Genomic DNA, 24,318 nt, shown 5'->3' on the forward strand with positions numbered 1-24,318 from the left:
AAGTTGTCCCACGGGGGGCTCACAGTCTTAATCCCCATTTTTACAGATGAGGTCACTGAGGCTCAGAGAAGTGAAGTGACTTGCCCAGGGTCACACAGCAGACTTGTGGTGGAGCTGGGATTCGAACCCATGACCTCTGACTCCAAAGCCCGGGCTCTTTCCACTGAGCCACACTGCTTCTTGTAACCTCCCCAGCGCTTAGAACAGTGCTTTGCACATAGTAAGTGCTTAATAAATGCTATTATTATTATTATTATTATTATTATTATTATTATTATTATTATTATTATTATTATTATTATGAGGCCTGGTGGGGCGGAGTCCCCGTCCACTCCGCGCCCCTTCCCCTGCCGACAGGATACGGGTCTGGGGTCCAGCCCCGGAACCCGGTAGGGACCGTCTCTATATGTTGCCAACTTGTACTTCCCAAGCGCTTAGTACAGTGCTCTGCACACAGTAAGTGCTCAATAAATGCCATTATTATTATTATTATTATTATTATTATTATTATTATTATTATTATTATTATGAGGCCTGGTGGGGCGGAGTCCCCGTCCACTCCGCGCCCCTTCCCCTGCTGACAGGATACGGGTCTGGGGTCCAGCCCCGGAACCCGGTAGGGACCGTCTCTATATGTTGCCAACTTGTACTTCCCAAGCGCTTAGTACAGTGCTCTGCACACAGTAAGTGCTCAATAAATGCCATTATTATTATTATTATTATTATTATTATTATTATTATTATTATTATTATGAGGCCTGGTGGAGCGGAGTCCCCGTCCACTCCTCGCCCCTTCCCCCGCTGACAGGATACGGGTCTGGGGTCCAGCCCCGGAACCCGGTAGGGACCGTCTCTATATGTTGCCAACTTGTACTTCCCAAGCGCTTAGTACAGTGCTCTGCACACAGTAAGTGCTCAATAAATACGATTGATTGATTGATTGATTGATTGATTCTCCTGATGGTAAAACCGACCTTGTCTGTGCCCCCTCACCCCCGGCCCCTGACGAACCGCTTTGCTCCGGGTGGGCGTTCAGAACATAGTATTGATTGTTCCGCTGCCCGAGCGATGGTTACTACAGGTAACCTAGGACTTCCTATCAATCCGGTCCGTCAGTCCATCGGCAGGCATCCCCCGAGGGCCGGCGGAAATAGCGTGGGCTTGAGGAAAGCGCGTGGGCCTCGGAGTCAAAGGATCTGGGTTCTAATCCTGGTTCCGCTAGACTTTCATTCATTCCTTCATTCAGTCATATTTATTGAGCGCTTACTGTGTGCAGAGCACTGGACTAAGCGCTTGGGAAGTACAAGTTGGCAACATATAGAGACGCTCCCTACCCCACAGTGGGCTCACAGTCTAGAAGACTTGCCACTATAATCAATAATACAGTGGGACATGTCCATGTGGGACAAACTGGACCCAGCGCTTAGAACAGTGCTTATTTTACTTGTACATATCTATTCTATTTATTTTGTTAATATGTTTTGTTTTGTTCTCTGTCTCCCCCTTTTTAGACTGTGAGCCCGCTGTTGGGTAGGGACTGTCTCTATATGTTGCCAACTTGTACTTCCCAAGCGCTTGGTACAGTGCTGTGCACACAGTAAGCGCTCAATAAATATGATTGATTGGCACATAGTAAGTGCTTAACAAATACCATCATTATTATCATTATTACTCCTCTTTCCGTTGTTGGGTAGGGACCGTCTCTATATGTTGCCAACGTGTACTTCCCAAGCGCTTAGTACAGTGCTCTGCACACAGTAAGCGCTCACTAAATATGATTGATTGATTGATTGATTGGCACATAGTAAGTGCTTAACAAATACCATCATTATTATCATTATTACTCCTCTTCCCGTTGTTGGGTAGGGACCGTCTCTATATGTTGCCAACTTGTACTTCCCAAGCGCTTAGTAGAGTGCTCTGCACACAGTAAGCGCTCAATAAATCCGATTGATTGACTGATTGGCACATAGTACGTGCTTAACAAATACCATCATTATTATCATTATTACTCCTCTTGCCGTTGTTGGGTAGGGACCGCCTCTATATGTTGCCAACTTGGACTTCCCAAGCGCTCAGTACAGTGCTCTGCACACAGTAAGCGCTCAATAAATACGATTGAATGAATGAATCCCCTCCTGCTTCTTCACTGATGAGCTGGGCATATAATAATAATAACGATGATGATGGATTTTGTTAAGCACTTATTATGTTCCAGGCGCCGTCCTAAATGCTGGGAAAAATACAAGCTGATCAGGTCAGACCCAACCCGGGACCGTCTCAATGTTGCCAACTTGTACTTCCCAAGCGCTTAGTACAGTGCTCTGCACCCAGTAAGCGCTCAATAAATATGATTGATTGATTGATTGATTGATTGGCACATAGTAAGTGCTTAACAAATACCATCGTTATTATCATTATTACTCCTCTTCCCGTTGTTGGGTAGGGACTGTCTCTATATGTTGCCAACTTGTACTTCCCAAGTGCTTAGTACAGTGCTCTGCACACAGTAAGCGCTCAATAAGTACGATTGATTGATTGATTGGCACATAGTAAGTGCTTTACAAATACCATCATTATTATCATTATTATTCCTCTTCCCGTTGTTGGGTAGGGACCGTCTCTATATGTTGCCAACTTGTAGTTCCCAAGCGCTTAGTACAGTGCTCTGCACACAGTAAGCGCTCAATAAGTACGATTGATTGATTGATTGGCACATAGTAAGTGCTTAACAAATACCATCATTATTATCATTATTATTCCTCTTCCCGTTGTTGGGTAGGGACTGTCTCTATATGTTGCCAACTTGTACTTCCCAAGCTCTCAGTACAGTGCTCTGCACACAGTAAGCGCTCAGTAAATACGATTGAATGAATGAATGAATGAATCCCCTCCTGCTTCTTCACTGATGAGCTGGGCATATAATAATAATAACGATGATGATGGATTTTGTTAAGCACTTAATATGTTCCAGGCGCCATCCTAAATGCTGGGAGAAATACAGGCTGATCAGGTCAGACCCAACCCGGGACCGTCTCTATGTTGCCAACTTGGACTTCCCAAGCGCTTAGTACAGTGCTCTGCACCCAGTAAGCGCTCAATAAATATGATTGATTGATTGATTGATTGATTGGCACATAGTAAGTGCTTAACAAATACCATCATTATTATCATTATTACTCCTCTTCCCGTTGTTGGGTAGGGACTGTCTCTATATGTTGCCAACTTGTACTTCCCAAGCGCTTAGTACAGTGCTCTGCACACAGTAAGCGCTCAATAAGTACGACTGATTGATTGATTGGCACATAGTAAGTGCTTAACAAATACCATCATTATTATCATTATTATTCCTCTTCCCGTTGTTGGGTAGGGACTGTCTCTATATGTTGCCAACTTGTACTTCCCAAGTGCTTAGTACACTGCTCTGCACACAGTAAGCACTCAATAAATATGATTGATTGATTGATTCATTGATTGGCACATAGTAAGTGCTTAACAAATACCATCATTATTATCATTATTACTCCTCTTCCCGTTGTTGGGTAGGGACCGTCTCTATATGTTGCCAACTTGTACTTCCCAAGCGCTTAGTACAGTGCTCTGCACCCAGTAAGCGCTCAGTAAATATGATTGAATGAATGAACCCCACCCCACACAGGGCTGACAGAAAATCTAGGCCTCGCAGTCTAAGGAAGAGGGAGAACTGGCCTATTATACAGACTGTGAGCCCACTGTTGGGTAGGGACTGTCTCTATATGTTGCCAATTTGTACTTCCCAAGCGCTTAGTACAGTGCTCTGCACATAGTAAGCGCTCAATAAATGCGATTGATGATGATGATGATATTATCCCCATTTTCCAGATGAGGCAACCGAGGCTTCGGGAAGAGAAGCTACTCACCCAAGGCCACCCGGCAGGCAGAGCCGGGATGAGAACCCGAGTCCTCCGACTCCCACCCGAGCTCCGTCTTCTGGGCCGCGCCGCTTCCCCGGGCCCCAGTCAATCAATCAATCGTATTTATTGAGCGCTTACTGTGTGCAGAGCACTGTACTAAGCGCTTGGGAAGTACAAATTGGCAACGTATAGAGACAGTCCCTACCCAACAGTGGGCTCACGGTCTAAAAGGGCCCCATTGGGCCCCAGCCACCTGCCCGAGCTAATGGAAAGTGAAACGCAGGCGAGCTGGAAGGGAAATGAAATGGCTTCTTTATTTAAGCGTTCCTCACTCCATCATCATCATCATCATCAATCGTATTTATTGAGCGCTTACTATGTGCAGAGCACTGTACTAAGCGCTTGGGAAGTACAAATTGGCAACATCTAGAGACAGTCCCTACCCAACAGTGGGCTCACAGTCCATTTAATCCAGCCATCGGCGTGGCGGAGGAGGAGAAGAAGGAGGAGGAGGAAGGGGGAGAGCACGCAGCGGCGGCCTAACAAGGTGCTGATCGACTCTTCCCGGAACACTAAATATTACAGGGCCACCACCCAAGCTTGCCGCTTGGCTCGATTAAGTGTCATAATTGGGAGGAAGGGGAATTTGACTTTGGGCAAGTCACTTAATAATAATAATAATGGCATTTATTAAGCGCTTACTATGTGCAAAGCACTGTTCTAAGCGCTGGGGGGGGATACAAGGTGATCAGGTTGGCCCACATGGGGGCCTCACGGTCTTAATCCCCATTTTACAGATGAGGTCACTGGGGATCAGAGAAGTTAAGTGACTTGCCCTAGGTCACCCAGCAGACATGTGGTGAAGTCGGGATTCGAACCCATGATCTCTGACTCCGAAGCCCGGGCTCCTTCCACTGAGCCACGCTGCTTCTCAACTTAACTTCTCTGGGCCTCAGTTACCTCATCTGTAAAATGGGGATGAAGACTGTGAGCCCCCTGTGGGACAACCTGATCACCTTGTATACCCTCAGCGCTTAGAACAGTGCCTTGCACATAGTAAACGCTTAATAAATGCCATTATTATTATTATTATTATTATAATGACAGTGGCATGGGAAGCCCCTCCTTCCCACCCTTCTGGGCACCAAATGGGGGTCGCCCTCCGAGGCCCCCGCAGCCCCCCAGATGCCAGATCAGTGCGGTTCAAATCCCGGCTCCACCAGTTCATTCATTCAATCGTATTTATTGAGCGCTTACTGTGTGCAGAGCACTGGACTAAGCGCTTGGGAAGTACAAGTTGGCAACATATAGAGACGGTCCCTACCCAGTAGTGGGCTCACAGTCTAGAAGGGGGAGACAGACAACTAAATGAAACATGTAGACAGGTGTCAAAATCGTCAGAACAAATAGAATTAAAACTGTATTTGTTCATTCAGTCGTATTTATTGAGTGCTTACTGTGTACAGAGCACTGGACTAAGCGCTTGGGAAGTACAAGTCGGCAACACATAGAGACGGTCCCTACCCAACAGCGGGCTCACAGTCTAGAAGGGGGAGACAGGCAACAAAACGAAACCTGTAGACGGGTGTCAAAATCGTCAGAACAAATAGAATTAAAGCTATATTCGTTCATTCAATCGTATTTATTGAGCGCTTACTGTGTGCAGAGCTCTAATCAATGAATCAATCAGTCGTATTTAGCTCTGTACTAAGCGCTTGGGAAGTACAAGTCGGCAACACATAGAGACGGTCCCTACCCAACAGCAGGCTCACAGTCTAGAAGGGGGAGACAGGCAACAAAACGAAACATGTAGACAGGTGTCAAAATCGTCAGAACAAATAGAATTAAAACTGTATTTGTTCATTCAATCCTATTTATTGAGCGCTTACTGTGTGCAGAGCACTGGACTAAGCGCTTGGGAAGTACAAGTCGGCAACATATAGAGACGGTCCCTACCCGGCAGCGGGCTCGCAGTCTAGAACGGGGAGACAGACAACAAAACGAAACATGTAGACAGCTGTCAAAATCGTCAGAACAAATAGAATTAAAGCTGTATTCATTCATTCAGTCGTATTTATTGAGCACTTACTGTGTGCAGAGCTCTAATCAATGAATCAATCAATCGTATTTAGCTCTGTACTAAGCGCTTGGGAAGTACAAGTCGGCAACACATAGAGACGGTCCCTGCCCCACCACAGGCTCACAGTCTAGAAGGGGGAGACAGACAACCAAACAAAACATGTAGACAGGTGTCAAAATCGTCAGAACAAATAGAATTAAAGCTATATTCGTTCATTCAATTGTATTTATTGAGCGCTTACTGTGTGCAGAGCACTGTACTAAGCACTTGGGAAGTACAAGTCGGCAACACATAGAGACGGTTCCTACCCAACAGCGGGCTCACAGTCTAGAAGGGGGAGACAGACAACAAAATGAAACATGTAGACAGGTTTCAAAATCGTCAGAACAAATGGAACTAAAGCTATACTCATTCATTCAATCGTATTTATTGAGCGCTTACTGTGTGCAGAGCTCTGTACTAAGCGCTTGGGAAGTACAAGTCGGCAACACATAGAGACGGTCCCTACCCAACAACGGGCTCACAGTCTAGAAGGGGGAGACAGACAACAAAAGAAAACATGTAGACAGGTGTCAAAATCATCAGAACAAATAGAATTAAAGCTAGGTGCACGTCACTTGACTTGTCAGCTGTGTGACTTTGGGCAAGTCACTTAACTTCTCTGTGCCTCGGTTACCTCATCTGTAAAATGGGGGTGAAGACTGTGAGCCCCCCCGTGGGGCAACCTGATCACCTTGTAACCTCCCCAGCGCTTTGAACAGTGCTTTGCACATAATAATGCCATCATTATTATTATTATTATTAGAAAAGCAGCGTGGCTCAGGGGAAAGAGCACGGGCTTTGGAGTCAATGGTCATGGGTTCAAATCCCGGCTCCGCCAATTGTCAGCTGGGTGACCTTGGACAAGTCACTTAACTTCTCTATGCTTCAGTTACCTCATCTGTAAAATGGGGATTGACTGTGAGCCCCCCGTGGGGCAACCTGATCACCCTGTATCCCCCCAGCGCTTAGAACAGTGCTTTGCACATAGTAAGTGCTTAATAAATGCCATCATTATTATATTATTATTACTGCTATCAATCCTGGTGCGCGGACCTGGGGTTTCGTTAAGGGACAGGTGAAAGGGGAGAAATACAATTCAAACGAGATCGTTAAAAACTCGGCTGAGCGATTGTGCCCGGAGCCCAGGTGGAAGGGGGCTTTTGGGGGAGGGACTCGTCCGGGGGTCTCACAGTCATCATCATCATCATCAATCGTATTTCTTGAGCGCTTACTGTGTGCAGAGCACTGTACTAAGCGCTTGGGAAGTACAAATTGGCAACATATAGAGACAGTCCCTACCCAACAGTGGGCTCACAGTCTAAAAGTCCTTCTCCAGGCACAAGGAGGAGGAGGAGGAGGAGGCCAGAGCCATCAAGCAATCAATCACTGTGAGCCCCAAGGGGGACAACCTGATTAGCACCTGTATATATGTATATATGTTTGTACATATTTATTACTCATTTATTTATTTATTTATTTTACTTGTACATATCTATCCTATTTATTTTATTTTGTCAGTATGTTTGGTTTTGTTCTCTGTCTCCCCCTTTTAGACTGGGAGCTCACTGTTGGGTAGGGACTGTCTCTATATGTTGCCAATTTGTACTTCCCAAGCGCTTAGTACAGTGCTCTGCACACAGTAAGCGCTCAATGAATACGATTGATTGATTGATTGATTCTCCTGACGGTAAAACCGACCTTGTCTGTGCCCCCTCACCCCCGGCCTCTGACTAACCGCTTTGCTCCGGGTGGGCGTTCAGAACATAGTATTGATTGTTCCACTGACCGAGCGATGATTACTACAGGTGTAGGCTGGGTGAGCGGCTGCAGCAAACCTAGGACTTCCTATCAATCAAATTGTTGCCAATTTGTACTTCCCAAGCGCTTAGTACAGTGCTCTGCACACAGTAAGCGCTCAATAAATACGATTGATGATGATGATGATGATTAACCAATCAATCAATTGTATTTATTGAGCACTTACTGTGTACAGAGCACTGTACTAAGCGCTTGGGAAGTACAAGTCGGCAGCACATAGAGACAGTCCCTACCCAACAGCGGGCTCACAGTCTAGAAGGGGGAGACAGAGAACAAAACCAAACATACTAGCAAAATAAAATAAATAGAATAGATATGTACAAGTAAGATAAATAAATAGAGTAATAAATCTGTACAAACATATATACATATATACAGGTGCTGTGGGGAAGGGAAGGAGGTAAGATGGGGGGATGGAGAGGGGGATGAGGGGGAGAGGAAGGAAGGGGCTCAGTCTGGGAAAGCCTCCTGGAGGAGGTGAGCTCTCGGTAGGGCCTTGAAGGGAGGAAGAGAGCTAGCTTGGCGGAGGGGCAGAGGGAGGGCATTCCAGGCCCGGGGGGTGATGTGGGCTGGGGGTCGATGGCGGGACAGGCCAGAACGAGGCCTAACGGTGAGGAGCTTATTATCCCCCCCAGCGCTTAGAACAGTGCTTGACACATCATCATCATCATCATAATGATGGCATTTGCTAAGCGCTTACTAAGTGCAAAGCACTGTTCTATGCGCTGGGGAGGATACAAGGTGATCAGGTTGTCCCACCGTGGGGGGGCTCACAGTCTTCATCCCCATTTTACAGATGAGGGAACTGAGGCCCAGAGAAGTGAAGTGACTTGCCCAAAGTCACACAGCTGACAGTTGGCGGAGCCGGGATTTGAACCCATGACCTCTGACTCCAAAGCCCGTGCTCTTTCCACTGAGCTACAGTGCTTCTAATTAGCGCTTAACAAATACCATCATTACTGTTATTATTATCAGAGCATCAGCCCCCTCAGCCTTCTTTTTTTTAATGGCATTTAAGTGTTTTTTTCTCTCCCCACCCCTCCAGACGGTCCGGACTTTCTGTGGAAGAACCCCGACCCCAACAATCACCAGGTGGGTGAACTTACATTCATTCCATTGTGTTTATTGAGCACTTACTCTGTGCAAAGCACTGTACTGAGCGTTTAACAGTAGAAGTGGCAACCCAATCCCTGCCCTCCAGAACCTCACCATCTAACGGGGAGGAAGAGTCGGCATCAATGGAGAAGCGGCGTTGTCCGATGGCTAGAGCCCGGGCCTGGGAATCATGGCTTGTCTGCTGGGTGACCTTGGGCAAGTCGCTGACTTCTCTGGGCCTCGATTGCCTCATCTGTAAAACGGGGATGAAGACCGTGAGCCCCACGGGGGACAGGGACTGTGTCCAACCTGATGAGCTTGGATCTACGACTTGATACCTGTCCACATGTTTTGTTCTGTTGCCTGTCTCCCCCTTCTAGACTGTGAGCCCGTTTTTGGGTAGGGACCGTTTCTCTATGTTGCCAACTTGTACTACCCAAGCGCTTAGTACAGTGCTCTGCACACAGTAAGTGCTCAATAAATGTGAATGAATGAATGAATCTACCCCAGGGCTTAGAACAGTGCTTGGCACATAGTTGAGGCTGAAGTAATACTCCCGTCCCTGCCCCTTCCTCCTAATCAAGATGTAGTCTCTCCTCTCCTGTCTGGAGAAGTGCTCAGCAGGAGCTGGGAACATCTATACCGGGGATAAATGGAGCGTAAATTAGGAATTAATCAGGAAGTTGCCAGGAAGCAGCGTGGCCTAACGGCTAAAGCTCGGGCCTGGCAGTCAGAAGGACCTGGGATAATAATAATAATAATAATGATGATGATGATGATAATAATAATAATAATAATAGCATCTATTAAGCGCTTACTATGTGCAAAGCATCTCATCCCGGCTCTGCCGTTTGCCTGCTGGGTGACCTTGGGCAAGTCGCTTCCCTTCTCTGGGCCTCAGTGCCCTCATCTGTCAAATGGGGATGAAGGCTGTGAGCCCCATTTAGAGCAGGGACTAGGCCCGATCCGATTTGCTTGTACCCACCCTTGCGCTTAGTACGGCGCCAGGTGACTAGGAAGCGTTCAACAAATACCACAGTTATGACTGTGACACGGCACAGGGCCAGGAGCCACTGGTGAGGCAGCTCCCAACGCGGTCCGGGGCCGCCGGCCTCCGTCTCCGTCGGGAATAGGTCCGAAGGGATTCCCAGAAAGCAGGATAGCCGACCCGGGGGCCCTTCTTGGAGGCGAGGTGAAGAGAGCGGGAGCTTGAGAGGTGGGAGACCTGAGTTTGAATCCCAGCTCTCCCACCAACCTGCTGCGTGACCCTGGGAAAATCGCCAGACCTCTCTGGGCCTTAGGATCCCGATCCTCGCTGGAAGCAGCGGGAGCTAGTGGAGAGATCACGGGTCTGAGAGTCGGAGGACCTGGGTTCTAATTCCCCTCTGCCGATTCAATCAATCAATCAATCACATTTATTGAGCACTTCCTATGGGCAGAGCACTGGACTAAGCCCTTGGGAGTGGACAATACAACAGAATTAGCAGACACATCTCCTGCCCATAACGAGGAGGAGACAGACATTAATACGAATAAATTGCTTGCTGTGTGACTGTGGGCTAGTCATTTAACGTCTCTGGGCCTCAGTTCCCTCAGTAGCGGTGACGGTTTGCAGGGAGACATTCTCACTCTCTCACGGGGCCCCAGGGACCCGCCCTGCGCGAGGGCCGGAAGGGAGAACGGGGACAGTTTCTGTTCACGGGATGGAAGATCTCTGAGCGATGTCCCCCTCTGTACTGGACGCTCGTTGTGGGGAGAGAAGGTGTCTACCACATTCCTCCCTCCCAGCCCCACAGCACCCATGTGAGCCCACTGTCTCTATATGTTGCCAACTTGTACTTCCCAAGCGCTTAGTACAGTGCTTTGCACACAGTAAGCGCTCAATAAATACGATTGGTGACGATGACTGTCTCTATACGTTGCCAACTTGTACTTCCCAAGCGCTTAGTACAGTGTTCTGCACACAGTAAGCGCTCAATAAATACGATTGATTGATTGATCCGCCATTAGTTTATTTCTGTTCATGTCTGCCTCCCCCTCTAGACTGCGAGCTCATTGTGGGCAGGAAACATGTCTGTATTACTGTTCCATTATACTCTCCCAAGCACTTAGTACAGTGCTCCACACAGAGAAAGTGCTCAATAAATACAATTGACTGACTGATGACCAACTTTGTTACAGTGCTTAGGGCAGTTATTTATTTCTATTAATACCCGTCCCCCCCTCTGGATCGGAAGCTCGCTACGGGCAGGGAACTTGTCTACCAACTCTGTCATAGCGTACTCTCCCAAGAGCTCAGTACAGTGCTCCGCAAACAGTAATCCCTCAGTAAATACCTCCGAGGGGGATGAGAGAGACGTGGCTGGCAGTAGCCACAGACATCACTGTGTCCCCTCTAGACTGTACGCTCTTCGCAGGCAGGGAATGTGTCTGTGAGCCCACTCTTTTAGACTGTGAGCCCACTGTTGGGTAGGGACTGTCTCTGTGTGTTGCCAATTTGTACTTCCCAAGCGCTTAGTACAGTGCTCTGCACATAGTAAGCACTCAATAAATACGATTGATTGATTGATTGATTGTTCTACTGGACTCTCCCAAGCGCGTAGTACAGTGCTCTGCACACAGTAACTGCTCAATAAATGTGATTGATTGGTTCATTCAATCGTATTTATTGAGCACTTACTGTGTGCTGTACTAAGCGCTTGGGAAGTACAAGTTGGCAACATATAGAGACGGTCCCTACCCACCAGTGAGGCTCCGCTTTCCTGGAGCTCAGCCCAAGAGCTAGCTTTGCCACGCGACCGACGTGACCCTGGGCAAGTCACTTCTGTGGCCGTTTCCTCATCCGTAAAATGGGGATTTATTCAATCCCCGCCTTCCCTCCCAGACGGTGAGCCGCACGTGGAACGGGGATTGTGCCCTTCCTGACAACCGTAACACCCGGTGGGCACTTAACCACGCCACGATTGTTAGAATAATGGTGTTAAGCGCTTACTAGGTACCGAGCACTGTTCTAAGCGCTGGGGTAGATCCAAGGTAATCAGGTTGATTGATTGATTCATTCCCCAGCTACCCTGGTGTTGGGCGGGGGTCCCTCCAGGGCAAAGTTGCCTGGACATGGAGAGCCCGGTGGTCTCAGGAGGGAGGAGGCCGAGTGTGTGTGTGTGTGTTTGTGTGTGTGTGTTTGTGTGTGCGCGTGCGGAGAGACGAGAGGCAAGACTGTTCTCAGGGATGGGGCCCATATATCACCCCGACACTACCTTCTCCGGGACCGGGCCCGACTGACAGCGGCCATTTATCTGACTGTCATTGGCGGTAAAACGAGTCAGGGAGGGATGGAGCCAGGCCGGTGTGGGAGGGAGGAGGAGGAAGACGCGGAGGAGGAGGAGGAGGACCGGGAGGACGAGGAGGAGGAGGAGAAGGAAGAGGAGCAGAAGGAGATGAGCTGACAATCCCCCCCATCTTACCTCCTTCCCTTCCCCTCAGCACCTGTATATGTGTATATATGTTTGTACATATTTTTTACTCTATTTATTTATTTATTTTATTTGTACATATCTATTCTATTTATTTTATTTTGTTAGTGTGTTTGGTTTTGTTCTCTGTCTCCCCCTTTTAGACTGTGAGCCCACTGTTGGGTAGGGACTGTCTCTGTATGTTGCCAATTTGTACTTCCCAAGCGCTTAGTACAGTGCTCTGCACATAGTAAGCGCTCAATAAATACGATTGATGATGATGATGAAGTGGGGGAGTCGGGATTTGAACCCATGACCCCTGACTCCAAAGCCCGGGCTCTTTCCACCGAGCCACGCTGCTTCTCATTATCTGTCTACAAGACTTTCTCCAAACTATGAAATTCTCCAATGCCCTGCTATGGGACTTACTATACCCTTTTAATAATAATAATAATGATAATGATGGCATTTGTTAAGCGCTTACTATGTGCAGAGCACTGTTCTAAGCGCTGGGGGGGGATACAAGGTGATCCAGTTGTCCCACGTGGGGCTCACAGTCTTCATCCCCACTTTGCAGATGAGGGAAATGAGGCTCAGAGAAGTGAAGTGACTTGCCCGAGGTCACACAGCAGGCGTGTGGTGGGGCTGGGATTCGAACCCATGACCTCGGACTCCAAAGCCCGGGCTCTTCTCCACTGAGCCACACTGCTCCTTTTAGACTGTGAGCCCACTGTTGGGTAGGGACCGTCTCTATATGTTGCCAACTTGTCCTTCCCAAGCGCTTAGTCCAGTGCTCTGCACACAGTAAGCGCTCAATAAATACGATTGATTGATTGATTGATTGATTGACAAGGAAGATTCAGATGCTGGTAGTATCAAATATTTCTTTCTGCATCAGATATCTCAGAGACAGCTATAAGACGGTGTTGAAAATACAATCGAGACTTTTTCCTCTTGGCTGGGGCATCATTCATTCATTCAGTCATATTTATTGAGCGCTTACTGTGTGTGGAGCACTCTGCTGAGCGCTTGAGAAGGGCAAGTTGATAACATATAGAGGCGGTCCCTACCCAACAGTGGGCTCACAGTCTAGAACACAACACTATGTTAGGAAATATTTGGACAGTGTTAACAGCCATTGGAAGACGTTTAGTACATATTTACTGTTCTTTTTATTTTGTTAGCGATGCGCATCTAGCTTTAATTCTATTTGTTCTGACGATTTTGACACCTGTCTCCATGTTTTGTCGTCTGTCTCCCCCTTCTAGACTGTGAGCCCGTTGTTGGGTAGGGACCGTCTCTATATGTTGCCGACTTATACTTCCCAAGCGCTTAGTACAGTGCTCTGCACGCAGTAAGCGCTCAATAAATACGATTGAATGAATGAATGAGTGAATGAGGAGAAGGAGGAGGAGGAATCAATCAATCATTTATTGAGCGCTTACTGTGTGCAGAGCACTGTACTAAGCACTTGGGAAGTTCAAGTTGGCAACATATGGAGACGGTCCCTACCCAACAGTGAGCTCACATCTTACCTCCTTCCCTTCCCCACAGCACCTGTATATATGTATATATGTTTGTACATATTTATTACCCTATTTATTTATTTATTTATTTATTTTACTTGTACATATCTATTCTATTTATTTTATTTTGTTAGTATGTTTGGTTTTGTCTCCCCCTTTTAGACTGTGAGCCCACTGTTGGGTAGGGACTGTCTCTATATGTTGCCAGTTTGTACTTTGCAAGTGCTTAGTACACTGCTCTGCACACAGTAAGCGCTCAATAAATACGATTGATTGATTTTTAGACTGTGAGCCCACTGTTGGGTAGGGACTGTATATGTTGCCAATTTGTACTTCCCAAGCGCTTAGTACAGTGCTCTGCACACAGTAAGTGCTCAATAAATACGATTGATGATTGATTGATTGATTGATAGAAGGAGGAGACAGAGAACAAAACTCACCAAATAAAATAAATAGAATAGATATGTACAAGCAAAATAAATAAATAAATAAAAAGAGTAATAAATATATATGTAATAAACAAACATATATATACAGGAAGAGGACAAGGAAGAAAAAGAGGGAGAGGAGGAGGAGGAAAAGGGGGAAGAGGAGAAGGAGGAGGAGGTGGAGGAGGCTGAAGGACCAGGGCACAGTAAGCGCTCAATAAATACGATTGATCAATCAATCAATCAATCAGTCATATTTATTGAGCGCTTACTATGTGCAGAGCACTGTACTAAGCGCTTGGGAAGTACAAATTGGCATCACATAGAGACAGTCCCTACCCAACAGTGGGCTCACAGTCTAAAAGGGGGAGACAGAGAACAGAACCAAACATACCAACAAAATAAAATAAGTAGGATAGAAATGTACAAGTAAAATAAATAAATAAATAAATAAATAAATAGAGTAATAAATATGTACAACCATATATACATATATACAGGTGCTGTGGGGAAGGGAAGGAGGTAAGACGGGGGGATGGAGAGGGGGACGAGGGGGAGAGGAAAGAAGGGGCTCAGTCTGGGAAGGCCTCCTGGAGGAGGTGAGCTCTCAGCAGGGCCTTGAAGGGAGGAAGAGAGCTAGCTTGGCGGATGGGCAGAGGGAGGGCATTCCGGGCCCGGGGGATGACGTGGGCCGGGGGTCGATGGCGGGACAGGCGAGAGCGAGGTACGGTGAGGAGATCAGCGGTGGAGGAGCGGAGGGTGCGGGCTGGGCAGTAGAAGGAGAGAAGGGAGGTGAGGTAGGAGGGGGTGAGGTGATGGACAGCCTTGAAGCCCAGGGTGAGGAGTTTCTGCTTGATGCGCAGATTGATCGGTAGCCATTGGAGGTTTTTGAGGAGGGGAGTAATATGTACAGAGCGTTTCTGGACAAAGATAATCCGGGCAGCGGCATGAAGTATGGATTGAAGTGGAGAGAGACACGAGGATGGGAGATCCGAGAGAAGGCTAGTGCAGTAGTCCAGACGGGATAGGATGAGAGCTTGAATGAGCAGGGTAGCAGTTTGGATGGAGAGGAAAGGGCGGATCTTGGCAATGTTGCGGAGCCGAGACCGGCAGGTTTTGGTGACGGCTTGGATGTGAGGGGTGAATGAGAGAGCGGAGTCGAGGATGACACCGAGGTTGCGGGATTGTGAGACGGGAAGGATGGTAGTGCCGTCAACAGAGATGGGAAAGTCAGGGAGAGGGCAAGGTTTGGGAGGGAAGACAAGGAGCTCAGTCTTCGACATGTTGAGCTTTAGGTGGCGGGCGGACATCCAGATGATGATGATGATGATGATAATGAAGATGAAGAAGAGAAGGGGGAAAGTGGGGAAGGAATGGCTGTGAAGACAGGGGAGTCCAGCTGGTGGTCACTGCTCGGAGCGCTCCCCCAAGTCTCCACCCCCCGTCCCCAGGACACCAAGGCCCCTGCCCCATGTTCTCCACGGTCCTTTCTGCCACCGTCCCCGTGCTCCTTCGATCTGGCCGGTCCCACCCAACACCCCCCAACCACCCCCAAGGTCCCGATGTGACATCTGAGAAGCAGCATGGCTCAGTGGAAAGAGCCCGGGCTTTGGAGTCAGAGGTCATGGGTTCAAATCCCACCTCTGCCGCTTGTCAGCTGCGTGACTTTGGGCAAGTCGCTTCACTTCTCTGGGCCTCAGTTCCCTCATCTGTAAAATGGGGATGAAAACTGTGAGCCCCCGTGGGACAGCCTAATCAACTTGTAACCTCCCCAGTGCTCAGAACAGTGCTTTGCATGTAGTAAGCGCTTAACAAATACCATTATTATTATTATTATCTGAGGGCTGGAACAGGCGGGCTGTCACCTCAGCGGAATCATTCATTCATTCAATCGTATTGAGCGCTTACTGTGTGCAGAGCACTGTGCTGAGCGCTTGGAAGAGTACAATGCAACAATAAACGGAAACATTTCCTGCTCACAATCAATCAGTCGTATTTATTGAGCGCTTACTGTGTGCAGAGCACTGTACTAAGCGCTTGGGAAGTCCAAGTTGGCAACATAGAGAGACGGTCCCTACCCAACAGTGGGCTCACAGTGTCACAGTGAGCTTACAGTCTGGGGGTGGGGAAACAGAGGTAAATACAAATAAATGAGAAGCAGCGTGGCTTAACGGAAAGAGCCCCAGCCTGGGAGTCAGAGGATGTGGGTTCTAATCCCGGCTCTGCCGTTTGTCTGCTGTGTGATCTTGGACAAGTCACTTAACTTCTCTGTGCTTCAGTTACCTCATCTGTAAAATGGGGATTAAAACTGTGAGCCCCCTGTGGGACAACCTGATGTTCTTGTAACCTCCCCAGCGCTTAGAACAGTGCTTTGCACATAGTAAGCGCTTAATAAATGCCATTATTATTATTATTATTACTTAGCTTCTATGGGCCTCAGTTTCTTCATCTGTAAAATGGGGAATTAGACTGTGAGCCCCACTTGGGACAACCTGATTACCTTCCATCTACCCCAGCGCTTACAACAGTGCTTGGCACATAGTAAGCGCTTAACAAATACCATAATTACTATTATTATTATTATCATCACCAGCTCCCAGCCTAGATCATCATAATAATAATGATAGCATTTATTAAGCGCTTACTATGTGCCAAGCACTGTTCTAAGCACTGGGGAGGTTACAAGGTGGTGAGGTTGTCCCACGGGGGGCCCACAGTCTTAATCCCTATTTTACAGAGGAGGGAACTGAGGCCCAGAGAAGTGAAGTGACTTGCCCAAAGTCACACAGCTGACCAGTGGCAGAGCCGGGATTTGAACCCATGACTTCTGACTCCAAAGGCCGGGCTCTTTCCACTGAGCCACGCTGCTTCTCTATCAGCTGGGGGTTAGCAGGTGCCCTCCACGCCTCCCCTCCGTCTTCCTGGAGGCTGGGGGATGGACAAGATACCCTTTCCGGCTCCCCTCCATCTCCCTCTTTTAGGGATTCCCCAAACTCCTGGCGGCAGCACTCCCTGTTATGTGTCTGTTATGTGTCTCAAGCGCTCAGTACAGTGCCCTGCACACAATAAGCGCTCATTGCATGACTGCGTGTGTTCATTAAGCATTAGACAGAGTCCCCGGGGCCTGAAAATCTGGGGGTCAACCAGTCAGTCAGGGGCACAGGGGCTGGGGCGATTATTGTCCAAACCGGCCCTTAGGAGCCTCTGACTCCCTTCGGCAGCCGGGGAGCTGAATAATTGATTGATGCAATTTGAGTAACGCCCGGATTGGCCCATGATATTGAAATGTAAAGATAAAGAGGAAATGTAATCGGGAGCAGAGAGGTGGAAAGTTGTTAATGGGCACTTTGGGTGGGCGAGGGGGTCCGGAGCCGAGGGTGTGCTGAAAATACACTTAGCGAGGGGGAAAATGCTATACCCATGAGGGAAGGAAGCCAGATGCATAAATAAGATGGAAATTTTCTCCTAACTCAGCAGAGTTCAAACGAAGGGAGGGAGGGAAAGAGAGAGAGAGTGAGAACGAGAGAGAGGAGAGAGATGGGGGGAGAGAGGAGAGACAGAGAGAGGGAAAGAAGAGAGGGAGGGAGGAGAGACAGAAAGGGAGAGAGAGGCAGGGAGAAAGAAAGGAGGGAGAAAGGGGGGGAGAAAGATAGAGAGAGAAAGAGTGAGGAAGAAAGGAGGGAGAGAGAGAGGGAGAAGGAGAGACAGAAAGCGAGAGAGAGAGGCAGGGAGAAAGAGGGGGAGAAAGAGATACAGAGAGAGAGGGAGGAAGAAAGAAAGGAGGGAGAGAGAGTGGGAGAAGGAGAGACAGAAAGGGAGAGAGAGGCAGGGAGAAAGAAAGGAGGGAGAAAGGGGGAGAAAGAGATACAGAGAGAGAGGGAGAAAGAAAGAAAGGATGGAGAGAGAGAGGGAGAAGGAGAGACAGAAAGGGAGAGAGAGGCAGGAAGAAAGAAAGGAGGGAGAAAGGGGGGAGAAAGAGATACAGAGAGATAGGGAGGAAGAAAGAAAGGAGGGAGAGAGAGGGAGAAGGAGAGACAGGGAGAGAGAGGCAGGGAGAAAGAAAGGAGGGAGAAAGGGGGGAGAAAGAGATACAGGGAGGGGGGAGGAAGAAAGAAAGGAGGGAGAGAGAGAGGGAGAAAGAAAGGAAGGAGAGAGAGAGGGAGAAGGAGAGACAGAAAGGGTGAGAGAGGCAGGGAGAAAGAAAGGAGGGAGAAAGGGGGGAGAAAGAGATACAGAGAGAGAGAGGGAGGAAGAAGGAGAGAGAGAAAGAGGGAGAGGGAGGCCGGGAGAAAGGGAGAGACAGGGAGAGAGAAAGGAAGAGAAAGACAGAGAGAGGGAGAGAAAAAGGGGGAGAAAGAGAGGGAGAGAGAAAGAGAGAGAGAGAAAGGGGGAGACAGAGACACAGAGGGAGAGAGAGAGAGAGGCCAGGAGAAGAGAGAAAGGGAGAAAGGCAGGGAGACGGAGAGGGAGATAGAAAAGGGGAGAAAGAGATGGGGGAGACAGAGAGAGAGAGATAAATCATTTAAATAATAATGATGGCATTTATTCAGCACTTACTATGTGCAAAGCAATGCTCTAAGAGTTGGGGAGGTTACAAGGTAATCAGGTTGTCCCACGGGGGCCTCACAGTCTTAATCCCCACTTTGCAGATGAGGTAACTGAGGCCCAGAGAAGTGAAGTGACTTGTCCAAAGTCACCCAGCTGACAATTGGCGGAGCTGGGATTGGAACCCATGACCTCTGACTCCAAAGCCCGTGCTCTTTCCACTGAGCCACGCTGCCTTTCTTTAAATGCCAAATCACTCCATTTAACAGAATCCCAAATTGTAGTTTTGGAAAAGCCTAGGCATCAGAGAGATCTGGATTCCTTCTTCTTCAATCGTATTTATTGAGCGCTTGCTGTGTGCAGAGCACTGTACTAAGCGCTTGGGAATGGCTCTGCCACCTGCCTGCAGTGCCACCATGGGCAGGTCCCTGGGCGTGGGCACTACCTTGGCCTTGTGGGCAGAGCCCGGAGTCGGGCTCAAGAGGCATTCAGTCAGTCAGTCAGTCGAATTTATTGAACGCTGTGTGCAAAGCACTGTACTAAGCACTTGGGAGAGCACAATAGAAGAATAGAATGTACACTTTCCCTGCCCACAGCAAGCTTACGGTCAAGAGGTCAAGAGGGGGAGATGGATGTTAATAGAAATCAATAAACGATAGGGACGTGAGCAGTGTGGGAGGGGGGAGGAATGAAGGGGACAAGTCGGGGCGATGTATTAGGGAGTGGGAGAAGAGGAAGGGAGGGCTTAGTCAGGGATGGCTTCATCAATAATAATAATAGTGGCATTTATTAGGCACTTACTATGTGCAAAGCACTGTTCTAAGCGCTGGGGAGGTTACAAGGTGATCAGGTTGTCCCTCGGGGGGCTTACAGTCTTCATCCCCATTTTACAGATGAGGTAACTGAGGCCCAGAGAAGTGAAGTGACTTGCCCAGAGTCACCCAGCTGACAATGGGCGGAGCCGGGGTTTGAACCTGTGACCTCTGACTCCAAAGCCCGGGCTCTTTCCACTGAGCCACGCTGCTTCAATCGGTCCTATTTATCGAGCGCTTACCGTGTGCACAGCTGTGTACTAAGCGTTTGGGAAAGGACGATGCAACAGAGTTGGTAGACACATACCTTGCTTGCGAAGAGCTCACAGTCTTTCCTTCTTCCTTCTTCCTCTTCCTCCTCCTCCTCCTCGCTTTCCCCCACCTGCAGCTGGGCCAAACCGGGTGTGAAATCCATGGCAAATATGGACAGGGAGAGTTTCGCTAAAGGTAATTATTGATCACGCTCTGAGGTGCCGAGCTCTGGATCAATACAGGTTGATCAGGTGAGTCACTTTGTGGTTGCCCTATTTCCCCTCTTGACCGTCAGCTCCTTGTGGGCAGGGAATGTGTGTTTTTATTATTCTGTTCTTTCCCAAGCGCTTAGTACAGTGCTCTGTACACGGTAAGCGCTCAATAAATACGACTGACTGACGCCGTCTCTGTCCCAAGCGGGGCTCACCATCTACTGGGGAGGGAGAACAGTTTCCCGTTTTACAAATGGGGAAACAGAGGCCCAGGGAGGTGAAGTGACTTGTCCGAAGTCACACAGCGGGTCAGGGGCAGAACCGGAATTCATTCATTCATTCAGTCAGTCGTTCAATCGTATTTATTTAGACTCCTGTGCTCTTGCCGCTATTGTATTGGTTAAGCGCTTACTATGTAAATAATAAATAATAATAATGATAGCATTTATTAAGCGCTTACTATGTGCAAAGCACTGTTCTAAGCGCTGGGGAGGTTACAAGGTGATCAGGTTGTCCCACGGGGGGCTCCCAGTCTTCATCCCCATTTTACAGATGAGGGAACGGAGGCACAGAGAAGTGAAGTGATTTGCCCAAAGTCACTCACAGCTGACAATTGGCAGAGCCGGGATTTGAACCCATGACCTCTGACTCCAAAGCCCGGGCTCTTTCCACTGAGCCACGCTGCTTCTCTTGCCAACTGTGTGCCAAGCACTGTTTGAAGCACTGGGGCAGATACAAGATGATGATGATGATGATGATGGTATTTGTTAAGCGCTTAATATGTGCAAAGCACTGTTCTAAGCGCTGGGGAGGTTACCAGGTGATCAGGTTGTCCCATGTGGGGCTCACAGTTTTAACCCCATTTTACAGATGAGGCGACTGAGGCCCAGAGAAGTGAAGTGACTTGCCCAAAGTCACACAGCTGACAGTTGGCGGAGCCGGGACTTGAACCCATGACCTCTGACTCCAAAGCCGGGGCTCTTTCCACTGAGCCACGCTGCTTCTCAAGATAATCAGGTTCGACTCAATCCCTGACCCACCCGGGGCTCCCAGTCTTCATCCCGATTTTACAGATGGGGGAACCGAGGCCCAGAGAAGGGAAGCGACTTGCCTAAGGTCACACAGCAGACGCGTGGTGGAGCCGGGATTAGAACCCGTGACCTTCTGGTTCCCAGGCCCGCGCTTCACCCACCACACCACGCTGCTTCCATCAATCCATCAGTGGTGTTTACGGAGCGCTTCCTGCGTGCAGAGCACTGGATTAAGCGTTTGGAAGCGGACGATATAACAATCGATCAATCAATCAATCGTATTTATTGAGCGCTTACTGTGTGCAGAGCACTGTACTAAGCGCTTGGGAAGTCCAAGTTGGCAACGTATAGAGACGGTCCCTACCCAACAGTGGGCTCACGGTCTAAAAGGACACGTTCCCTGCCGGCATGGAGTTTCCAGTCTAGAAGGGGAGGCAGAAATGACCTTTGGAGGTCGGTTGGCTTCCAGATTTCCAGAGCCAAGATCAGGCCACGCCAGGATCCTCACACACTTCCCCCTCGGGAGCCCCGGACTGTCGTGGACGTCATAAATCCAAGCCGACGTCCACCTCATCTCTCCGGAAATATATGTGCCGCTATTACCAGGGGGTGATTATTCTCAGGCTGATCGTACATGCCGGCTGATAAACGTTGATTACTTCTCCTCCGCCCCATCCCGCTTGCCATTTGCGTACAATAAATATATGTCCAAGGAAACGGCAGGGCGAAACGGGCCTCATGCCTTATTTATGAGAAAAGAACAGGGGAGCCAAGTTTGCATAATCAACACGTATTTAATTTGTTCTTATACTCCAGTCTTTGACTCTAATCAGCGGGGGTGGGGTGTGTATGTGTGTGTGTTTGCATGTGCGGTTGTGTATGTGTGGAGTTTTCATTAAAGGGTGGCCTGGGCTCCGATTACTTAGAGAAGCAACGTGGCTGGGTGGAAAGAGCCCGGGCTTTGGAGTCAGAGGTCGTGGGTTCAAATTCCAGCTCCACCAATTATCAGCAGAGTAACTTTGGGCAAGACACTTAACTTCCCTAGGCCTCAGTTTCCCTCATCTGCAAAATGGGGATTAAGACTGTGAGTCCCCCGTGGGACAACTGGATCACCTTGTATCCCCCCCACCAGCGCTTAGAAACGTCAGGGTCTCGGGCGAAACGGGCCTCATGCCTTATTTATGAGAAAAGAACAGGGGAGCCAAGTTTGCATAATCAACACGTATTTAATTTGTTCTTATACTCCGGTCTTTGACTCTAATCAGCGGGGGTGGGGTGTGTATGTGTGTGCGTGTTTGCGTGTGCGCTTGTGTATGTGTGGAGTTTTCATTAAGGGGTGGTCTGGGCTCCGATTAGTTAGAGAAGCAACGTGGCTCGGTGGAAAGAGCCCGGGCTTTGGAGTCAGAGGTCGTGGGTTCAAATCCCGGCTCCACCAATTATCAGCAGAGTGACTTTGGGCAAGACACCTTCCCTGGGCCTCAGTTCCCTCATCTGCAAAATGGGGATTAAGACTGTGAGCCCCCCGTGGGACAACTGGATCACCTTGTAACCTCCCCAGCACTTAAAATGGCGCTTTGCACCTAGTAAGCGCTTAATAAATACTGTTATTATTATTTCCAAAAGCAGAGGGTGGACCAGCCTAGTAGCCCACAGATGACTTCAAGGACCACCCAGCACCCCCTTTAGTAGCAACCATTTCCAGGATTCCCCTCCCTTTTTTAACATATATATTAAAATGAAGGGATAAAATGAAGGAGTCAGAATTAGAACCCAGGTCCTCCCGACTCCCAGCCCCGGGCTCTAGCCACTAGGCCGTGCTGCTTCTTGGGTTCTGTCTTAGGGACGTCTGCGAGTTGGACGGTGAGAGTTAGTTGACTTTAGGCACCTGCTCTTTACGAGAAAAGAATAATTGCTGGGAATTCAAACAGGCCGCGCAAATTCAGACCGCGGAGGATTGAGCTCGTGGGGGTCGCGCCTGGGAGGGGTAGGAGGGCAGGTAGCCGCAAGAGTCCCCTAAGCTGTTTTCGCAGGGGGGCTGAAGAGATATATAACTTGTACTTCCCAAGCGCTTAGTACAGTGCTCTGCACACAGTAAGCGCTCAATAAATACGATTGATTGATTGATTGATTGGCACTTAGTAAGTGCTTAACAAATACCATCATTATTATCATTATTATTCCTCTTTCCGTTGTTGGGTAGGGACCGTCTCTATATGTTGCCAACTTGGACTTCCCAAGCGCTTAGTACAGTGCTCTGCACACAGTAAGCGCTCAATAAATACGATTGATTGATTGATTGATTGATTGGCACTTAGTAAGTGCTTAACAAATACCATCATTATTATCATTATTATTCCTCTTCCCGTTGTTGGGTAGGGACCGTCTCTATATGTTGCCAACTTGGACTTCCCAAGCGCTTAGTACAGTGCTCTGCACACAGTAAGCGCTCAGTAAATACGATTGATTGATTGATTGATTGATTGGCACTTAGTAAGTGCTTAACGAATACCATCATTATTATCATTATTATTCCTCTTCCCGTTGTTGGGTAGGGACCGTCTCTATATGTTGCCAACTTGGACTTCCCAAGTGCTTAGTACAGTGCTCTGCACACAGTAAGCACTAAATAAATACGATTGATTGATTGATTGATGTAAGTACATATGTTTGTATGTATTTATTACTCTATTTCATGTGTACATATTTATTCTATTTATTTTATTTTGTTAATATGTTTTGTTTTGTTCTCTCTCTCCCCCTTCTAGCCTCTGAGCCCACTGTTGGGTAGGGACTGTCTCTATATGTTGCCAACTTGTACTTCCCAAGCGCTTAGTACAGTGCTCTGCACACAGCGCTCAATAAATACGATTGATTGATTGATTGATATATGTATATATGTTTGTATGTATTTATTACTCTATTTCATTTGTACATATTTAATCTATTTATTTAATTTTGTCAATATGTTTTGTTTTGTTCTCTGTCTCCCCCTTCTAGCCTGTGAGCCCACTGTTGGGTAGGGACCGTCTCTAGATGTTGCCAACTTGGACTTCCCAAGCGCTTAGTACAGTGCTCTGCACACAGTAAGCGCTCAATAAATACGATTGAATGAATGAATGAATGACTCTCCTC

Source organism: Tachyglossus aculeatus, chromosome 21, assembly GCF_015852505.1.
Source record: "Tachyglossus aculeatus isolate mTacAcu1 chromosome 21, mTacAcu1.pri, whole genome shotgun sequence".
In the NCBI taxonomy this organism is placed as follows: Eukaryota; Metazoa; Chordata; class Mammalia; order Monotremata; family Tachyglossidae; genus Tachyglossus; species Tachyglossus aculeatus.